This window comes from Cavia porcellus, unplaced genomic scaffold (assembly GCF_034190915.1).
Source record: "Cavia porcellus strain 051 isolate PalLab524CR breed Dunkin Hartley unplaced genomic scaffold, mCavPor4.1 scaffold_18, whole genome shotgun sequence".
In the NCBI taxonomy this organism is placed as follows: domain Eukaryota; kingdom Metazoa; phylum Chordata; class Mammalia; order Rodentia; family Caviidae; genus Cavia; species Cavia porcellus.
In genome coordinates this window covers 19,475,799-19,497,970 of record NW_026947501.1, presented here as the reverse complement: position 1 = coordinate 19,497,970, position 22,172 = coordinate 19,475,799, and the positions used below count along the sequence as shown (strand labels likewise).

Below are 22,172 nucleotides of genomic sequence, written 5' to 3'. Positions count from 1 at the left end.
AAAAAAAGTGAATTATAACAATAAAAATCAGTTTATTGAGGACATACGATATTTACAGTTGTTACTCATTTATTTTATGTAATAATCCTGTGAAGTAGATAGCATTGATAATCCAGTTTACAGATAAAGAGGCAGGAAGGTTAAATGATTTGTTGAGATTAGAAAGGCAGGCAGTGGCAAAGCCAAGATCTGAGTTTTGGCATATCTGACGGCCCCTAAGGCCCCAGGGTTGGGGCCCTATCACTGTGATACAGAAAGATAAGCACTCTCCTTTGGTTTTGATCCAGCAGTGGTCAGTGCAGAAATTCAAGCCAAACCAGCTGTCAGGTACAATTTGGGACTGTAGTTCTTTTTTTGTCTGTTCTCGTGTTTTGCAGAACATCAATGTTTTGATATGATGGGGAAAAGAAACAAAATATCTACATTCATAGTAACATATATAGATCCAGAAAAGACATTTTTAAAAAGCTTCATTAATTTCATTCGAGTCAGAGCTTTCTTGAAGACTATAAAAGCTTTTTAATTTAATTTTATTTTTTTGGTAGCAGGGATTGAACTCGGGACCTCATGCTCACCAGGCAAGTGCTTATGAGCTAAATCCCCAGGCCTAAAACCTATATAAAAAGATTTACCACTCGACTTCAGTAACCACCACTATTCCATCTTACTGTTTCACGAATGTCTATTTTCTCCTCCTTGTTTCCTGCAGTGTTTTTAAAGGAAATTCTAGATAGCGTGTTATGCTACTCTTACATGCTTTGATAAATATTATCAAAAAGGGAAGACTTTCTTATGTAAAGCACCATTATGACTCGCTGTCATGATTAAATAATACCTTAATGTGATTTAATACCAGTTTATAGTGCATATTCCTACCTAAAAAGTTAAAGATCCTTTTAAAAAATAAAGACCATTAGAACTCTTTCCTTATTATATTAATTTAATTTAACAACCTAGTGACAATACAAAGCCATCATGTGTTAGAAAAACATTCAGTAATTGATAACTCTTTTCCAGGGAACAGTTAAATAGTTAAAGCTCCCTCCTAATACTTCAAGTTGAAAATTATAGAAGAGTACACACAGTCCACCTTCATCCTCACGATGTTTTTGACCTAAGGAAGAGACTAGTAAATGGATTGTACCATCTTTTATTCACTTATTTAACTTTCTACACAGAAACAAAATAGCATCCCAGGAACACATGTTCTGAAAAAACACAGAAATCTTGATTTAGAGAAAATACTCAGTTGGAAGAGAGCTTCACTTTTTGTGGGTGCTTTAGTATTTGGTAGCTATAACTCTGGACTCCGTGTAAGTTGTTCAGTTTTTAAAAGGAAGGGCCAAACAATCAGTCCTAGTTGTGATTTCTAATACATCTGTCAAATTAACACACACACACACACACACACACACACACACTCACACCACTACAAAACTTAAAACAGAGAAGTGTGGTCATGAATCAGGTCAAAAGTATCTGAAGCAAGTGACCAGATTACTATCTAGATCTCCGTGAAGGAGATTAATCTAAAAGAAATACTTGCAACGGGGATCTATAAAGTGATAAATTATAAGCCACGCAGCACAACTGTGATTTGGTTTCCCATTAGGTGAAATAAACACCTAACGCCAGTACACTGCCAATGGTGTCTTGTAAATTAAAGAACAGTAGAAATGATTTCATTAATTGATGCTTCAATGGCTAGCTAAATATTTATAAACCCCACAAGCACTGTACCCAGTATTTACAACTGCAAAACAGCCTGCAGCAACCAAAATATTGATTTAGTCATAAAATTCAAGATGATTAACCCAAATATCTTCTTGATTTGTGTAAAACTAATCTGAGGCCAGGAAACGCAATTTCTGAGACAATTCCCAGGAATGGGGGCTTTAATGACTTTGTCATATTGTATTGAATAAATAAATAGCAGTTGCCTAATCCAGGATAATGAATGAGTTTCCTGCCAAACTTCACAATTAATCAAAAGCATTTCTCAGTGCGCATCCAGGTGATTCTTTACCTGAAATTAGACTTGTGCACCACCCAAATCCGTGTTCCTGAAGCAGTATCCATCCTTCCTGGACAAACTTTGATATCTGATGGTACATTGTCAGCAGTAACATTGCGGGGAAGAAAGCAAACACAAGTGTAAGCCATTGGGACAGCGACATTGCCAAGTTCTATGAAGCTATTGAGTGGCTTCACACTGCAAGCAGAAACTCAGGTTTGCTTCGGGTTAGCCAGGGAGGTGTGTTTGTAGGGGTTTTTTTGGTTTTGTTTTGTTCTGGATTTTTTTGGGTACAATACTGACATAGGAAAAGGTCTATTAAGCCAAGGAAGTGGCAGCCAACAGTATCTGGCACTGTGAGAAATCTTAGGGAGTGTCGCTTAGTAGACACACAAAACTCCTGGACCAATATGGAAATACTGAGACTTTGCACACACTCCCGGACAGAAAAGACCCCTTCCACCCTCCCACACTTGAGATACCACTCCAGATGCTTGTTGATGAAATGAAGAAGTCCCCTTTTACCTACTTCCCCAGTATTTCACTCCTCAGAATTAACTACTCTTGGGTTTGATCGATCATGATTTTTCTTTCTTTATAAACACATACCTGTACATGAATCTCTCTAGATATCTATCCATCTATATATATAGAGAGAAATATAGGGGGTTCTTTTTGCATAAATGGGATTATGCCATGTGTGTGGCATTCTTTTATTAATTTAATAATACATCATGCACACTGTTGCTTGTCAACAATGATAACAAACAGTGCTCACAACATTCCAGGCAAGGTGCTGAGCACTTGCTTTGCATGTTTATTTCATGTCACTCTCCCAAACACCTCATTAGGTCAGTGCTATTATTTTCTCCTCTTAAAAGTAACAAAACAGTCACACAGGGCTTCAGTGACTTGCCCAAGGTCACGTAATTGCTGAGTGGCAGAGTTGCAATTTGGACCCAGATCATTGCTACCTGGACCTCAGTGAAGGCCTAGATTGTTTTTTATTTATTACATTTCTGCCATAAATGTCCTTGTAAATCCTTGGCTCTCCCACTGAGGCCTCTCAGCACTCGCACGGATAAGTTCAGCTTTTGCGTCACCACCTCTCAGACTTCCCTGAAAACTGGCATGGTCTGCGCCTGCTGGACTGCTGGCTGTCGCGTGGAGTCCTTGGCCTCGCTGCACCAGCTGGCTTGTGCTGGGAAGGAGACCTCAGTGCCATTCCTGCGGCTGCGCCTGCTCTGGCCCTGGCTCCTTGCCTACTCTTCTCTCTGCCTCTAGATTTGTGCCCTAGTGGTTTTAGCCCAGCATCTGTTAGCCCTGCTCAGATAAACTGGCTGGGGTGCCAGAGTAAAAGGCCTCAGTCGCCACATCTCTCCTTGGTGTAACTACTTCTGGCACCTTCTGACTGATGGAGTTTTTGTCTCCTCCCTGGGGATCGGAGTGGACTTGGCCCCTCTGGGCTGGTACAGCAAATAGAAAGCTTTTGGGAATGACAGTGGCCAGTGTCAAACTTTCTTTTAGGTTTCCCTGCTGGCCTAGGACAGGTGGCAAAGGCCTGGTACCAGTGAGATTCCTGTTTCCCTTCTTGGCTGCCAGCATGGAGACAGATGCCACTGAGGGTCCACATCCCCCTCCCTGTCTGCCCCCATTTCTCAGGTCGTATGGAGCCCTTGGCCTTTTAGAGAGCTAGCCTTTTAGGGGGCTCTGTCCTCATAGTCGCCCTAGACTTCTTTCCTATCAGCACAACCTTCTCTTCTGCAGTGCAGTTACTAGGGAGCCTGAGCCCACAGTCTTCAGTCATCCTTAGGGGCACAAGACTTTGATCTGAGGGTGAGTGGCCCTGCTGACCAATGTTATACCCAAGTGTAGGTGTTGTGGTACGGTGGGGGGAAGTTCTTGGCGAACCTGACCTTGAATCTGGGAGGCTCAAGGCTTTGCCCAAGGTAGACCAAGTGATTCTGAGGTGTTAGGGCAAAGGACTTGGCAACCTGTCTCCTTAGTGCTGCTATTTCTGGGGAGTCCTGCTGGGGAGCCGCACCCTCTCCTCAGCCAGCTTCCCTGGTCTGTCCAGCTGGCATCTTTTCTACCTGACCTATTTGCAACAGGAGCTGCCTCAGGCTCCACCAGCCTGAGGACAGTAGATGCGAACAAATCAAAGGATCTCCACACGGCTGGCCACAGAGACACCAGATCCCAGGAGGATGCCCAGGCAGAGCTTCCGGCGGCTCATCATGGACCCGTGGACCTTCCACCTGAACCCTCTGCACATATGTCCACTGCTGCAGCCCCTGCTGCCCCTCACATCCTTTGGTGCTGCCCTGATTTGGTGATGATCCCATGAGAAGCAAAGTGAGAGCCTCTAGGCCCTTGGTTAGTGGGGCTTCTTGGTCCCATCGCCCTCCCCACCCCACCTGCTCAGTCCTCTGGTGACTCCCAGAGCTGGGAAAGGCTATCTCATTTGGTCTCGGGCCCTGTCTGGACTTCACCACTAACCTGCTGTCCTCTGAGGTCTTCCTGTCCCTCTGAGGCCTGTGTGCATTTGGCTGATGCTATCTTTCCACCCCAAGTAACTAAGCCTGGGCCAGGTTTTTCAAGAGCCCACAGGACTAATGTTTCCATGCACCAGTGGCAAAAGCCTCTGTTTCAATCACACTCAGACAAACCAGATGCAAAGCTCAGAACTTCCTCCATGTCTGAAGTGCCCTCTCATGCTAAGCTCTCTGGGAGCTTAGTCGTTTTTCTGCAAGTGTAGGTGTCACAAGCCAGGTCTCAAGTTGAAGCTAATGGCATTTTGTTTTCTGACTGTTCTTCTTGCTCACCTTCCTTTCCCTTCTATCTCAGACAAAAATGAGACTCCTTCTTTGTTGCAGGTAAACCATTTAGTCTCCAATTTTGATAAATATTTTGGAATCACTCTGTACTCCACAGGCTTATCAAAGTATTTCTCCCAAACCCCAAGCTTTCTCTAAGAATCATGCTGAGCAAACATTTCTGCATTATACAACACAGTCAGTCCAGGTCTTAGGAAGCTCTGTCTCCCCCTAGCCAGGGCTATTGCTCCCTGTTACAGTCCCTGAGAAGCGCAGTTTTCTAGATGGACTCCCAGGGCCAGCGGCTTCAGTGTCACCTTCCCTGGAGGCAGCTAGGAAGAGAACAAGATTCTTCACTGCACCAGACCTGCAGCACTCCGGTCTCGGTGGGGACAGAGGCCTCCAGGGAAGCCTTTCCGATGTCCTCTGAGGCTCTCTCCCTTCCAGGAGGAAACAGGTCCATTTCCCGTCCATCACAAGAGCAGTTTCTCCTGAATACTAATATTTTTTTTTTTAATTTAAAGAGAAAAAAGGAAAGAAAAAAGCAGTGAAAGGGTACAAGTAATACAGAATTTCAAGAAAAAAAATACACAGTAAGAAATCACTAGTTAATAGATTATATACTGTCATCTTAGAAACAGTTGTCCAAATTACAAAATTAAAGCATACAAAGTGGACATTCATACAGTAAGATTGCAGACAGTTCTGTTCAATGACTGGGTACTAACATTTTAAGAAATCAAGAAGCCATCAAATCTCAGGCTGTGGGAGGGAGAGATTTCCTGGAAGCAGCATGGTTCTTCTGACTGTCTTGAAACCACCCTCTTGTTGCTAGAAAATGACTAAACTGCCCAGTGCCTCATGCATGCAATTTTGATCCACTCATGGTGAAGTCAGACTTCCATTTGCAGCATCCCAGAACACAAAGCTGGAGCAGGTGTCAGGGGCCAATCCAGGGTCTTGAGAACCATTTCTAAAAGTTGAACTTTATCCTAAGAATAATGGGGACTGGGGGCTGGGGATTTAGCTCAGCGGCATAAGCACCTGCCTTGCAAGCAGGCAGTCGTGAGTTCAATCCCTGGTACCGATAAAAAGGAAAAAGGCAAAAAAAAAAAAAAAAAAAAAAAAGAATAATGGGGACCATGGAAGACTTTTAGGAGTAGGAGTGATGTTCAGATTTTACTGTGCGAGGCTGGTCTGGCCTCTTCACAAAAATCTGGATTGGAATGGGGTCTATGTAGGATCATGAAGAATGAATGTTAGGAAACAGATGAGGAGAATTCTGCAGCAGCCCGAAGTAGGACATTGCAGTGGTGACTGAGAGAAGTGGCCAGATTTGTAGAGATATATAAAAAGGAGGGTAAGGGGAAAGAATGCAGATATATGTTGTGTGCTAGACTGGGTCCTAGGTACTTGGCATTTTTTAAAAAGTTTCTCTCTTTTTTTAGCCTTCTTTCTTCTTTTGGTTGTTTAGAAAAAGGGTCTCACTATGAGGTCCAGGTTGGACTTGCATTCACTGTATAGCTCGGCTGGCCTTGGACTTGTGACAATCCTTCTGCCTCCACTTCTGTGTGCTGGGAGAGCCACCACGCCCACCTGACATATAAAACTCACAATAACCACCCATGGAGTCATAGTGTCATGGTCCTTATTTTGCAGATGCAGAAACTGAAGCACAGAGAACTGAATAACAGGTTCCAGGTTGGATGAAGGTATAAGAGTGAAGGACAAAGGAGTAAAGGGCCCAGTTTTGTTCTTATTGGTGTTATTGTTTTTTTGAGACAGGGTTTCATTCAGCAGTCCATGCTGGCCTTGAACTGGCTTTGTAGCCCAGGCTGGCTACAGTGATCCTCCTACCTCAGCCTACTAAGTGCTGGGATTATAGGTATGTGCCACCACACCCAGCTGCCGAAGCTTTGGTTTCCTGGTTTCTGCCCAGAGTTCTGGGTGGCTGTTGGTGTCCCTCCTTGAAATGGGGAATGTGGGAAGAGAAGCAGAGTTTTCGGGGAGGGAGATGAATGAGTTCTTTCTGGACTGGTTGGGATCTGGAGGAGGAGACGTGTGATCTTGTCTCCTTCATCTAGTCTTCTTAAGGCACTCCAGTGTGATGGGATTTTTTTTGCAAATTTATCCAGAAAGGGTTATGCTGAAAAAAAATTCCTATGTTGGAAGCGGAGAGTTTTAGCGATGTGGCTGGCCATTGCGGTTTATTTTTAGGGCTCTGGGATTTTCATCTCTGCATCATGAAAGATAAACTGTTTGTCTTTACATGGGTGGCCACCACCTCTGTGCATTTAATTGTCTTGTTTTGCATGGAAAGCTACTTCTTTGGAAAAGGGTTTGTCACCCAAGGGACCAGAATGAATCGAGTAAATATGTGTTTAGTCGGTTTCTAAAAATCTGTAGTTCATCCCAAGAGACCAAGATTTTTTTGTCCTCTAGGTAAACAATCATTGAATGTATGTTAAAATGTATATTATATACCTGAGTGGTTTGCAGGGTAATTGGGCATTTTAGGAATATTTTAAACATGTGTCCCACATGCCCCCACACTGTTTCAACCCATCAAGGAACAATACACTCTAGGCATGTGTTCTGCATAGTAAGAGTCATTTTATAAACCCTCGTTAAAGGGAATGAAACTAAAACAGGCTGCAGCCTGTTTCTCAGAAGTGTTTATGCCAACCAAATGCAGGCAAAGGAAAACAAAACCAGAAGTAAATCATCCCCCATGGATGAACCCCTGCTCCCTACCTGGGTGTTATCCTAAGGGGGACCTGGGCCAGGAAGATGGCCCTTGGGCTCACTTGTACACCTTTCACAGGTAGGATAGAAGCTGTCAGAAAAAGGAAAAGGGGAGAGGGGTTTATAGCATCAGCACAGGTATAGCCCCCAGGGAAGAAGTCACAGGTTCCTGCAGAGAATGAGAAGCAGGTGTTTTGGTGGCGGGCAGTCAAGAAGAAAACGACCAAGGTCCAGCTTTCTCTGGTGTGCTGCAGTAGCTGAGATGCAGCAGATAGGAGGTGAGTTGGCACTTGGTGGGCACCCTAGAAAGAGTGAGAGGGTCGCCCTAGAAATCTCAGAGGATGTGTGGCCCTGAAATCAGCGGTTCTCCTGAGCAACCTGGGGTGGTTACCCACATCTGCCAGCACCCCTGAGCCATCCCGGCTCACTGCCGTGCTCGGGGAAACAGCAACTCCAGGCAGCCTTTGCCCCCCTGGGATTTCAGCTCGTCCTCAGCAGTGAGTTTTGCACGTTAATTCTGTCAGGCCATAGGAAATTGGGTTCTACAAAGTCCACCATCTGAGAACCTTGGAAAGCCTTGGGCTATTAAATAAAAGGAATTAAAGCTGCTTCTAAAGTGAATGAAGGGGTCAAGGACTTAGATCAGTGGCACAGCGCCTACCTGGTAGTGTGAGGTCCGGAGTTCATTCCTGGTACCGATAATAATAATAATAATAATAATAATAATAATGTGAATGGATTTGGCAGTGAAGGGAAGTTAGGAGCATCTGAGCCAGAGCGGCAGTGACTGTATCTGAAAGTCCAGAAGAACCTCATGGGACAGAAGAGAGTTTCTCTTAAAATTGCACCGGAAAGCCTGTAGGGTGGTCAGGAGAGGAAAATATGTGATTCACTGAGGTCTGCATACACTAAGCCTGGATGAGAAAGCAGGAAAAAAATGTAGGCAAACAGGAAGGTGAATAATAGGGAGGAGTTGAGAGGAAGTAATAATTGGAGAGGAAATTTTGAAAAACAGAGAAAAGGAAAAGTAACTCTTTCAGGGGAAAAGCCGGGCCATGTCGCACCATAAGTTTTTCAGGAGTTAATCAGTGAGTCACTCGCTTCAGACTATTTTTCTCTGTATACAAAAGGGGAGGATTCCCTGCGCAGGAAAGACGGCAGTGCCCCGGTTGGACCGTGGTATTAGATCGGCTCGTAGCAGCGGCTATTATCTGGGAACTGGGGAATTCTTTGACGTTGGTTTTGGACGTAGTCCTAATCAGTTTTAAAGTATGACACAGATGCATTCTTCTGATGTTTAATGCCTAAAGTCATGGGTGCCTCTGGACAAGCAAGGAAATGAGTTGTATAAAACACCAGAGTGTGTCTCGGCACAGTCTCGCAGGCTTAGGAAAACAACTGTGACCTCAGAATCCACATCAGGTGAGGCTGTCAAGTGGCCTCGGGCTTCATAACTGCTGACATGTTCATCACGAGCAACACTGCGGCTGCACCGGATTGGGGGGTTCAAGGTGATCCCTCTTCACTGTCTTTGTTTAGTGCACAAACTGCATACAAGCATTTTCACGGAGACTGTGCACTTATGTGCCTCACCCAGGAATCTGCCTTTATCTGCTTGGTTTCACACAGGGTGTCTAACACAATCTTAGCCCCAGAGATGCCTTTGCTCTTTGGTGCTGCCTGCAGAGCCCCTAGCAGCAGTGTCCTTGCTGAGCTGCGTTATGAGCTATTTCTTTGCAGGACACCGACTTGTCAGCCAGGGTATTACTCACATGGTAGAAGCGGGCAGTGGGAAGGGGTAGTGGTGAAGAGTGTCGCTTTATGAGGAGCCTGAAGAAGTGGAAACGTGGTCTCAGGAGAGATTCTAAGACAAGGGCAAAGAAGTTGGGACAGGAGTGTGGTAGGGGGCTGTGTGCCCTGGAGGAGGGGGAGCCAGGGAGAGGAGAGCTGGGAGAGCTCAGAGCGGGAGGCATAGGGGGCGGGGGCAGAGCACAGAGGGCCTTGCAGACCACTAGAAGGACTGTGGCTTTCCCAGAAAGGAGGACTCACTGAAGGGTTTTGAGTGGAAGAGGAAGATAATTTTAATTTTTTAATCTACTTACTCCAGCCTCTGCATTGAGAACAGACTACATGCAGTTGCAGAGTGAAGACTGGTACAGATGGACTAGTTAGAAAGCTCTAGAAGTAGGCTTGTCCAGGTTCTCCAGAGAAACAGAACCAACAGATACAGACTGTTAGTAGTTGGGTGGGAAGGTAGAGCTCTGTTATGCGGGATTGGTGTCCATGGTCACGGAGACTCAGAAGTACCACAGTCTGCCATTTGCAAGCTGGAGCCTCAGGAGAATTGGTAGTGCAGATCTAGGGGAAACCCAGAATCCTGAGAACCAGAAGCACTGATGTCTAAGGGCAACGAAAGATGCATGTTCTGCTCAAGCAGAAACAAATTTATCTCTCCACCACCTTTTTGTTCTATTCGGATGCTCAATGGATTGGATTACACCTACCCACATTAGTGAAGCATGCTCACAACACAGATTCAAATGCTAGCCATTCTGGAAACATCCTTCAGAGACACCCACGAACAGTATTTTACCAGCTACCTGGACCTTCCTTAGCCCAGTCAAGCTGACGCACAAAACTGCCCATCACAGGAAGTAATCCAGATTTCCAGTCTTCTCCTCCTCGTCATTTGCCCCACTTATGGAGAGTCAGCTCTCTTACCTACACCCCTCCTTGCCATTCTTGTGGCTACTCTTGTGGCTTCCTAAGAGACTATGGCTGAGCATCAAGGAGAAGCATCCCCATCTCTCACATACAAAGCCTTAAAACAGACTGAGCCAGGAATGGAGATGCACATCTGGAATCCCAGCTACTTAGGAGGCTGAGACAGGAGGATCAGAAATTTAGGAGGCTGAGACAGGAGGATCAGAAATTTAGGAGGCTGAGACAGGAGGATCAGAAATTTGAGAGTAGCCTGGGTAACTGAGACAGTCTCTTAAAATTTAAAAAAGAACCTTTTTTTTTTTAATGGCTGAAGATGCACCTCAGTGGTAGAGTTCTTGTATGGTTTCAGTCCCCCAGTGATTTTTTGGTTTTTTTTGGTCTGTCTTTTTGAGACAGGGTCTCACTATGTAATTTAAACTGACCTTGAACTCACTTGGTAGCCCAGGCTGGCCTCATACTCGCACTGATCCTTCTGCCTCGGCCTCTTGAGTGCCAGGATTAGAGCCACGCACCACCATGCCTAGTATCTAGTGATGTTGAACACACACACATCCACATGTTGGAGATCATCACTTCTCTAGACACTTTTGTTATGGCAGATGCTGAGGAGATCAAAATTGGCAACAAGATGATTCCTGCCCTAGAGGCAACCCCCTGTGCAGCCGGAGACAGACACAAAAGTGATGACCTGCCACACCAAGTGCTGTGTGTCATGCCGCAAAGTCCTGGGAGTACAGAAAGAAAATCAAGAACAAGAACAGAGACAGGTGGTTCTATCACGCCTAGGCCTTAATGGATGAGAAGCAATTTCTTGGCAGAAAAAAAAAAAGAGAAAGGCATTTGCAGCAGGAAGAGTAACATGGGTCCATACGTCCAGGTCAGACGAGGACTGACCCTCCTGCACACTAGGATGCTTCATCTCTAGCTTCAGGTTAGCCCAACTCGTGGTGATGGTTACTAAGTTTTTAAGAATTTTTTAAAAATTAGACTTTATTTTTTAAAAAAATTTTAGGTTCATGGCAAAGTTGAGTAGAGGGTACAGAAATTTCCCAGTTCTCCCCACCCCTAGAGATGCACTACTTACACTGGGTACCACAGCAACTCATCTGTTACAGATAGCCAACACTGACACATGATTACCATGCAAAGCGTACCACGGACATCTTTCATCACAGCAGTATTTTTTTGCTCTCCTGAATCCAGGCCCTCATGTAGGCTTGGTAAGGCTACAACTCTAATGTTGAATTCCCATTCCTTTTATAAATTTTATTTTGGACAGGCTGCTTTGAACTTGAGACCCCACTGCTTCAGTCTCCAGAGTAGCTGCAATCACAGATGTGAGCCACCAGGCTGCATTGACACAGACAGCCCACTCTGACACATGTGAAGTCTATAGTTTGCATTAGGGTTTGCACACGGTGTTACGTTCTACAGGTTTGGGGAAATGTATACTAACAAGCATGCACTGTGATAGTATCACACCTAGTGGTTTCACTGCCCTAAACCCCTCAGTGTTCCACATGTTCATCTCTCCCTTCTCTCTCACTCTTAGTCTTCATAGTTGTGATTTTTCAGAATGCTAAATAGTTGCACTCCTGGTACACAGACTGTTCAGATTGGCTTCTTTCACCAAGCACTGTGTTCTTCATGTGGTGGCGCATCTCCTCGCAGTTTGACAGCTCGTTTCTTCTTGGCACTGAATGCTCCTCCACGGTCGGGATATACCACGGGTTACTCACTCACCTACTAAAGGACATATTGGCTATTTCTGAGCTTTGGGCAATGTGAATGAAGCTGATATAAACATTCGCATGCACAGTTTTGCATGAATATAAGCTTTCAACTTCTATGGGAGAATGCCAAGTAACATGATTCCTGGATGTGAGACTATGTACAGCAGTTTAGTGAGCTCCAACTGTCTTCCAGAATGACTGGGCTATTTTGTGTTTGCATCAGCAATGAATGAGAATTCCTGTTGCTACATCATCCCCACCAGCATTTGCTATTGTTCAATTCACATTTCAAATAAGAAATGTTTCTTTTCAATTAATTGCACAGTATGAGTACCCCTAATAACTGAGTGCACCTCATCATCACAAAACACATTAAATGTTTGGGGTGATGAATACTTTAATTCGCTTGATCCCTTCCTTACTGCCGGGTATTGAACCAGGGACCTCATGCATGTAAAACATCTACTCTACCACTGAGCTACACTGCCAGTCTAAATAGCTTGATTCAATCATGCCCCATTGTGTTAAAAAAAATCACATCACTTCATACCCTATAAATATCTACCAGCTGTAATATAATAGGTGATTAGAATTTTTAAATATTTTCATTTAAATGTGTGTTTGAGATACATAACAGCTACATTCATCGTGGTGAACTGGTATGTGTACATACCCCGTCTTAATCAGGTTTTCCACCCCTTCTCCCTTCCCCTTATGCTATTTTCTCCCTCCTTTCCCAGTATAATAACATTTTTAAAAAGAATATTAAAAGCATAGAAATGTCTGCTCTCACAAGCCAACCAGTCTCGTATTTGCTGATCACTGGACTACTCTTCCCTTGAGCAAACCTCCATAGGAAACCATGTGAAACCCAACAGCTGATTGGTAAGCGAGACGAGCAAGAGGCACCGCGTGGATGCTCTCAGTGGCTCGTGTGGGTCTTGTGGCTTATGTCCGTAGTTTGTGACAGGAAAAAGGTACCTTTTTCTTTTCTAAACTATCCTCTGCTTCATATATTTTCCATTAATGACTACTTTCCATACAGTGTACAATCTGAACCAGGGCCATGCCTGCTTCACAGGGTGGAGACTTTTAAGCCATGACCTCTTTGGCAATCTGATGAACTGTTCAGTCTTGGCTTGAGCTCACTATGTAGCCCAAGCTGGCATCAAACTCAAAGCAATCCTCCTGCCTCTGCCTTCCAAGTGCTGGGATTCAGGCATGCACCACCACTCTGAGCGTGTAAACCCTCATTTTTGGACCCCCTTTTTGGAATAATAATTTTAAATACCATGCATAAAATAAAATAAAATTCATATTAAATACAGATCTCAGCATGAAAATTATGATATAGTGACTAATTTTCTTCTTTACTAAAACACTGAATGACATCTAGATAGATATAGCAGATCATGCCTATAATACCAGCACTTGGGAGGCTGAGGCAGAAGGATCTCTATGAGTTCAAGGCCAGCCTAGACTAACTACATAGGGAGTTCAAGCCCAACCTAAGCCACATAGTGAGACCCTTCCTGTCTCAACTCACTGAAATAAAAAACAAACCAAAAAAAAAAAAATCATTACTTAGTAAGGACTCAGTAGTAGAGCTCCTGCCTAGCATGTCTGAGGCCCTGGGTTCAAGTTCCAGCACCAAAAACCAGCCAAACAATCCCAATACTATCTAATGGTAATAAGTATTGTAACCTTTCAAAAGGTATAGCTATAATACAATTTGAAAATATCTGGAATTTCTTTTGGTGATGAAGTCACAATAAATGTGATGAAATTTCAAATATAAGTTAAAGTATATAAAATCAAAATAACTAACACTTCCCATTCATGTATATTGAGACTGAATCTTACTCAGGTTAAATACTTCTGCTTTAAATTGATAACTGGGTATATCTTTGCATGCACCTATCACACTGGTTTTATCTTTTAACCCCTTCCTTGTTTTAACTCTTTATTTGAGGAAAGGCATCTCTTCCAGGAACCCTTCTCACACTTACCTGAATAGGACTTTCCCTGTAATTCCTTCTCCAGGCATCATAAGCCTCTTTTTTGTGCATTTGAATCCTTCAAACACTTTTTTTTTTTTTTTTTGAGACAGAGTCTCACTATGTTGTCCAGACTTCTCTGAAATTCCTGGACTCAAGTGATCTTTTTCCTTCAGCCTCTCAAGTAGCTGGGACTACAAGTCCATGCCTTGAGTTTTTCCCTTAAAAATATTATGACTTATTTTTCATGGCTGTATAAATAATAACCATTGCCACAATTTTGAACATTTTTGCATAAAAGCACAGGGAGCCAATGAAAATGACCAGCACCTGAGAAGTGCATTTTCCACAGTCTGTCAGGATAAATCTGCCCATGTCTCTCTGTGATGTTTTGATCCTTGTTGGTGTCCCCCACTTAACTTCTTGTCCCTATGGGGGCAAGAAACATGTTGCTATTAAAGAAAAGTAAAAAGTAAAGGCCCAAAGATTGAGCACTGACAGGAATTTTTGTCCTGTAAGAAGGCTTGAACTATCACAGAAACTGGGCTAAGGCAGCTGAGGTCAGGAAAGGGAAAACAAAGCAGGACTTTCAAAGGCAAATTACCAATTTGTGTCCCACGTTAGCCTGTGAGTTAGTGCTGTATTTCTTAGTTGGGCAAGCACTGGGCTGCCCAAGTGTCCCCTGGCATCTAGCTGCGTCCTGTGGCGCTCTGGTCCTCCCTGCCAGGGCGCTGGGTGGCAGCTCAGACTTCACTGTCCCTGCTGCTCTCAACATTGACTGGCAGGTATAGATTCCCAGTAAATCTCTACTGGATTTTCATTCCTCTGTGTATCCTTTAACTTGGTGCTGATCTTTGAAATTTTCTTTTGCCTCTTTGACAAAACCCCTCCTGGTCCTCTTGAGCAACTGACTCCTCTTCTTTCATCTCAGACAGACTCTGAGTTCTCTTCTGTACTAACCCTGTGGGCCCTTACCCACCTCCATGCACCTGAGAACCATACAGCGGTCCCTGAGGCAGGGCTTCTCCTGTGGAAGTCCCCAGGTCACTCCAGAAGCTACTTCCCTGGCTACTGAGAGCCATCAGCAATTTTTCCCCTCAAAGGAGCCTTCCCAGAGCACCTCTGTAAAGTAAACTTTGTGTTGTCTTCCTGGTGTTAGAAAGTGAATGAGCGAATAAGGACCAAATTGTACAACAGATATTGTGAAATGGAAAGAAACTGTTCAAAAGGAAAGAGGAGCTGGGGGCGGGGGAGGGAGAAAAGAAGGGCAAAGAAAAAAAGATAGTTATACTACTAGTTTCTCTTAGTTCATTAAAAAATGTTTGTGCTAATATTGTTTAGAGAATTTTTTATGCCCATATTTTATACTCTGAGTGACTACTTTGAAGATAACAGTATGCAATGTATTAACGATAGTTATTCTCCTATTATTTTGTTAGGAAATGTTAGGATTTCTTTTTTGTACCAGGAATCAAACTCACAACCTTGTGCTTGCCAGGCAGGCATTGTGCTGCTGAGCTATATCCCCAGCCCTAGGAAATGTGTTTTATCTTTTTTCATTAAAAAAAGTAAATTGACCCCTCCTATACTAGTCAGCCCAAGCTGCCACAACTAAGTACAGGAGACTATCAAACAACAGATGCTTATTTTTTTTTTTTAAACACTTCTGGAGTCTGAAAGTCTGAGACTGAAATGCCAGCACGATGGATTTGAGGTAAGACCTCCATCCCTGGCTGGTAGGCACATGCTCTGTTGGCCTCTCCTTTATGCCGGCTTGAGGAGAGAGGGTACAGGTCTCTGGACTCTTTCTACAAGGGCACGAATCCCACCCTTTGGATTCTGCCATGATGATCTAATTGCTTCTCAAAGGTCTCATCTGCAAATACCATCACAATGGGTGTTTAGGCTTCAGTATGGGAACAGTGGGGAGACGCGAACTCTCAGTCCATAACACTTTGCAGATACACCATTCAGTTTCTCTTTCAGTCCTTCTTTGGCTTTCTTCCTAACATATCGTCACTAGTCCACATTTTCTCAGTTCTCTTGGTTCAGGTCCATCCTCCCAGATAAGGTAACTGTCTCTCCTATCATGTGTCTCTATCTCCCGAGATGTATTGCATGGCATTTGTAAGTGCCCAGCAACATTTACTGGTTGAGTTCAAAGTGAATACATGAATGGAGTTATTTCACGGGCAGTTCACTTGTACTTCAAGTTAGGGAACCGAGTGGAGCTTCTTCACCATATCTGTTGTCACTCCGGGATACGCATCTGCAGGCCATCTGCCAGATGCTTGCAAAGTTTCTCCATTTTCTTCCGCTCTTCTTCATCAATCTTAAACTCTACTGCTCCTGGACACATGGTTTTAGTCTCCGTCATTGGATTAGTCACGGTTATAATGTTTCAGATTCTTTTTTGCACTCATGACACATTTTCAAATTCCTGAATATTTGGTTGTGCACTTAAAGAGATTAAAAGATTCAAAGTAAGACTATAGAAGTAAGTGGTGATTACAAAGGGATGTCTCATGGTAACTTATCAAAGTGTCCACAGTTCCCACTGTAGCATCATCAAGTTACTCCCCTGATGGCACATCTATTCACATTCGGTGGTTAGGTGTGATTTCTGTAGCATTTAACATACTGGCAGCAAGTTGTACATAGCTCTACACCAAGTTGCAATACCCCTGGCTAATACTCTTGTCATGGCATGCTATGTTGCAGCAAAAATATATCTCACTTCATTCTAAACGTGTTGGCCTACCTGCTTGGCATTTGCAGCCCACCACTTATACATTGCTGGACTAACCTGTTGCTTGTCAGTCTTTTCATGCTAATTTTGAACCAAACATGAAAGGCGCTGTGACATTCAGCTTCTTCTATTGAGTACTGTAGTCATGCACCAGATAATGGTGAGCATTTGGACCATAAAAGCCACATGTATGATGGTGATCACCTAAGAGTGTCAGGGAGATGAATAATTCCTATCATCTAATAACATAGTATCATCCTAATGTCAAAACTCAACAGATTACTCATATTTGTGGTAGTGTTGGTGCAAGTAAATCTCTGCTGCCAGTCATGAAAAAATATAGCACATGCAATTATTACTGCTTTATATATTTGCAACACTTTTTATTTCTATTTTAGAGTGTTCTCCTACTTACACACAAAAAAAGTTGTACTGTAAAACACCATACCTTGTTACACTCGAGCAACCTTATATGTCTGAGTTCACTGTGTCAAGAGACCACATGGATAGATTGACCCACACCATCCAGAGTTGTGTAAGTGCACTCTATGATGTTTACACAAGGACAGCATCACTTAATTATGTTGTTCAGAAGTGCCCTTGCTGTGAAGTGACGCTTGACTGTGCTTCTACCTGGAAGGGGGAGCTGGGCATTTACAGCTGTGGAAGAGAAAGGAAATTGAGAGTGAGCTAAACTGTCCCAGGCCAAAGTAGGTCCTGTACCAAGAACGGGCACTACTTGACGGCAATGTGGCCACACATCTAACCAGAGGAAATACACAAAGCCGGAGTCAGGCGAGGAGCCAGAAGAGCTCTCTGTGCAGACCCCCCCTCTAGAGTTGACCTTAGGAAACCCTTCTTGATGGCCCTCTACCTCCACGCAGGGATTATTAAAATCCAAGAAAAGATTCAAGGAAGGCCAATAATTCTGTGGGCCAAGACATGATGGACATGAAGGCAGAGTGAGGAGGTCCCCAAGCAGGAGTTCAAAGTGGGTGAGGGCTAGGGGCAGGGTGGTGAAGGGGTGACTGGGTGCTGGGAGTGGAGCTCAGCATGGAGCATGTGAGGAGAGAGAGCAGGATGGTTGTGTCCTCCATAGGTCAGCCCGCTGACCATGTTGCTGAGCTGTGAGGCATTGGTTAGGAGCTGCTTCACAGGAAGGATTAGACAAGGGTTATGTGGGGGAAACGTCAAAGTAGTGGCAGAGCCATGTGCTCTGCCTTTGGCTAGGGAAGATCTGGATAACGGGGTTCCTCTTGCTCCATCTCAGGAACCAGGCAACACTGATATCCCACATCACCAGTATTTTGTTATTCAAATATCTTAATGTCTTAGTAGGAGTTTATCCAAGCCCTAGTCTCCTTGCCCTAGTATCACTGTTTGCTTACACAATTTTATATTTGAGAGCTTGTCCACTATGAAAGGTAGGCTCCAAGAGTCTGTAAAACTCAAAGTGACAAATTTCCCTTGATGTGGCACACATTGTAATTCCAGCATCTGGGAGGCTGAGGCAGGAGAATCACAAATTTAAGCCTAACCTGGAAATGTAATGAGACCCTATCTTAAAGGATTAGAAATGAAAACAAAGGTTTGGGGCTATAGCTCAAAGTGAAGGCTCTGTGTTCAATCCCTTGTATCCCCAAATAAATAAATTGATGATTTTATTACTATACTACTATATTAATCTAGTTTCATGGCTTGTGAGTTTTGTGTGTATGTATGTGTGTGTGTGAGGTTAACATGACAATAATAAGAAAAACATAAGGTCTCATAATTTTCTATAGGTTTTAATTAATATTATCTATGAAAGCACCGCCCCAATCATTATGAAAATTAATTATTGAAGAATGAAAAAATTGAAACACAATTATAGATATAAGCTATGATGTATTCATGAATTTCAAATTTAATATTGCATAGAGTTCATTAGAAAGATTTATTTATTTATTTTTTTATCGATACCAGGGATTGAACTCACGACCACGCACTTGCAAAGCAAGTGCTTACAAGCTGCTGAGCTAAATCCCCAGCCCCAGAAAGTTTATTGTTACCAGACATTCCTGTTTTATAATGTGGCAGAAATGCAAAATTTTATATATTGAAATGTACTGTGCTCCGAAGCCTAAATAAAAAATATATTTATTAAAAACTGAAATAGAAGTTATTTTAAATAATAGACAGCTGGACTTGTTAGATGAATTAGAGTAGAAACCAGAAGTGGGAGACTGCATAGCTATTTCACTCTCCATGTAAACCTAAAGAAAGAAAAGATTTTACTTACTCACCGTTAATTAGGTAATGGAGACAGTCAACACAAGGAATTTAGGCCAAAATACCCAAACTGTGACTCAGCGTTTTAAATTTATTGGTCTTCATCAAGCTGCAGCTACTAATTTCTTGTGTTATACTGGGCACGCACAAAAAAGCAGATTCGACTTCAAAACTAGGGCACCACGTTAACAGTTCTGAAATCAATTTTTATAATTTAACAGCTAATTTTCTCACAGTTCATCCAGATGTCGGCTCTTACCTTATTTACCTTTCACTTACATATAATAAAAGGCTATTAAGAGTTTTGAACTTATTCTCTTTTAATGACTTAAATGGGATTTAAAAACTTTTACATAGCTACCTACAGTTCAGAGACACAGCCCTATTTGAAAATCACTACTATTATTGGTTTTTGTATAAAACCGTAGACAGAGTTACAGACTCTTAAAAATTGTTTGTAGTAACCAAGGCTTTAGGGTTATAAATGACAGGAAACACACAAACCAGCTTAGGCAAAAAACAGAACTGGATTGGAAGGACATCAGAGTTTCACTTAACTGCAATCTAAACAAGGGTAGATGTCAGAAACACCTATCTAAGCACCACCCGGGTAACCTGCTTCTTGTCTTTGCTGTCTATTCCATGTCAGCAGCTTATATTTTATCTGGTGAGACACGGCTGCCAAATGGTCCCGAACTTCGTTCTCAATAAACTCACCACTCCAGGAGGACTGGCTGTTTTTTTCCAGCACCAGTTTAAAAATTTTAAAATCCTAAGGAAAGAATCTGATTGGCCTACCTTGGTCAGGTGCCCATTCATAGGCCAAGCAACTGTGGCTAAAAAGATAAACTCAGGGCTGGAGATTTAGCTCAGTGGTATAAGCACCTGCCTTGCAAGCAGGCAGTCGTGAGTTGGGTCCCCAGTACTGATAAAAAGGAAAAAGACAAAAAAAAAAAAAGATAAACTTGTGTTAAAAAACAAAACATGGCAGTTTCAACAGTTGAGCTGCCAGCATCAGTAACTGAAAGGAAGGAGAGAAGCTGGGAAGATCCTTTGCTTTAAAAATGCACTTGAACTCATTTCACTGTGTGGGAAATTTATACTCAAAGAAATTAAGTGACGTACTCAAGGGTCCAACTGGTATTTAAAGTCAGTTCTTTTTTCTGGTATCCAGTCTAATGTCTGGCTCACTCCCCACACTGCTGTTCATTCTGCAGACCTCTCACTTCAGGGTCTTTCTCCACTGCAAAGGGAGGAGTGGGTTGGGGAGGATCAGCGCTCTTAAACTGTGTTCAAACTTTCTACCCAGCCTTTCTCCGGAGGCCTAGCCCCACCAGCCTTCTTTTTGTCTAGTTTTGCTGTGTTTTCTCACAGAGGGAGGGTGTATGCATGAAGTGGGGATCCCCTGTTGCCTTCCTGTCACCAGTCCCAGGGGACTTACCCTACGTGAAGATGATCGTCATGGTAACTTCTTACCCTGAGAAGGTGCCTGCTGTTGAAAGCACTTTCTGGGCATTCACTCGTTTAACCCTCAAAACAGCTCTGTCAGAGAAATGCTAACACTTTTATCATTTCCATTTTTCAGATAAGACATGGAGGCACAGAGAGTTTAATTAACTTGTCTGAATGTACTCTAATTCATTTTACAGGAGCCGTGAGGTTGCGAAGGGTTAGCAACTGGACTGGAATCCCGGCAGTCTGGCTCCCACCTTTGCTGCTAAACGGGAAGGTGGACTTTGGCACCGCGTGCAGGGCTGCAGACGTCAGTGCCAACTCGTCTCTGGTGCTGCTGCCAACCTGGCTTGGATCAAGGCCTCTCCCTTGCGACCCTACCGCTTCCCATCTTGGTTTCTGGCCGCCACTCTCTGAGACACAGTGTCTTGCTCTGGGCCTCTGTCACTGCTGGTGACAGCTGCCACTGCGGTGGTTGTCTTGGTAATGAATGGGCCCTCCCACTGTTGTAAAGAGCCAACTATTCAGCTCCACATGGATGATTGCTACCCAAACTAGATGGCACAGTCTAGGGTGCTCTCAAGGAAGCTTTGCTGTTCAAGGGTAAAGAGAGGAGCCCGAATGAAGTTCCACAGGGACAAAGGGAGTTGTCACCGGGCCTCCTGTGCACACTTGTGTAGACCCCCACGATACAGACCCCACAAACAAAGAGCCCCTAAGTGATTCAAAGAAGGGATGTGTCAACTCTCCCTCACTTGAGGGCGAATTCCCGGGCCCTTACGGTTATGGCCCCTTATCTCCTGTTTAAAGGAGTCCGTAGTATAGGCTTTGGACTTAGACTAGGGTTTCATACTGTGTCTGTTGTTCATGAGCTTTGTGTCCCTGGGTAAATAACCTTTTGCGATTGCTATGTATCTTGGTTAGTTTCTTCCATCCTTTTTTTTTTAATTATTTATTTTTTTATTTTTATTTTTTGAGATGGGGGTCTTATTAGTAGTCTTGAACTCAGTATGTAAGCCCAGGTAGTCCTCCTGTCTCTGCTCTTGAGTTCCGGGATTACAGGTGTACACCGTTGTACCCAGAACTTTGGTTTCTCTGTACTACATGAGATAAGAATAATAATATCCACCTCAACATCTTTAATGATGATTCAGTGAGATACTATGTTAAAAAATACATAACAGAGTGCCTAGTGTAAAAAAAATTCCAATAAATGATGATAATCATTTTCTTAGTGTCTGGGCCTGCAAATATTTACAATTTTTTGAAAGGCTGGAGGATGGCTTATGGGAATAGGGCTGGTTGTGACCTATAGCTTAGTCTCACTGCCCTTTCAGGCCAGGCCCTGCCTGGAAGAGAGCAGTTTTGGGAACCCACAGAGAGGAGGAAGTGGTGGTACCCTCCTGGGGCCAGGCTCTTGTCTTCATGTAGTGCCCGCCAAGACCAAGCTGTCTGTTACCCTGCCTGCCCCTTGCCTCCAGCAGGTGACTCTTCCTCTCTTCTACTCGTTGCTGCTGCTATCTGCTTTCCTGTCATGGCTGCACTAGCTCGTTTCTCTCTGATATCATCTGCAGAGAAATATGACTCTTGCTCGTCCAGGCCTCGCCCGACCAGAGGGTCAGCCCTGGCAAGCTGGCTCCTGGAAATGCACGCTGCTAGGACAACTCTAGA

General features: G+C 43.6%; 1 long non-coding RNA gene across 1 annotated transcript in view; it reads left to right on the top strand.

Moving 5' to 3' along the window:
* Window positions 1-21,855, top strand: part of LOC134471284 (uncharacterized) — a 78,563-nt gene extending 56,708 nt beyond the window's left edge. Inside the window, exon 3 of the long non-coding RNA XR_010040588.1 lies at window positions 20,699-21,855. This is a non-coding gene — a long non-coding RNA (uncharacterized LOC134471284). The remainder of the gene's footprint in view (window positions 1-20,698) is intronic.
* Window positions 21,856-22,172: the final 317 nt, after the last annotated feature.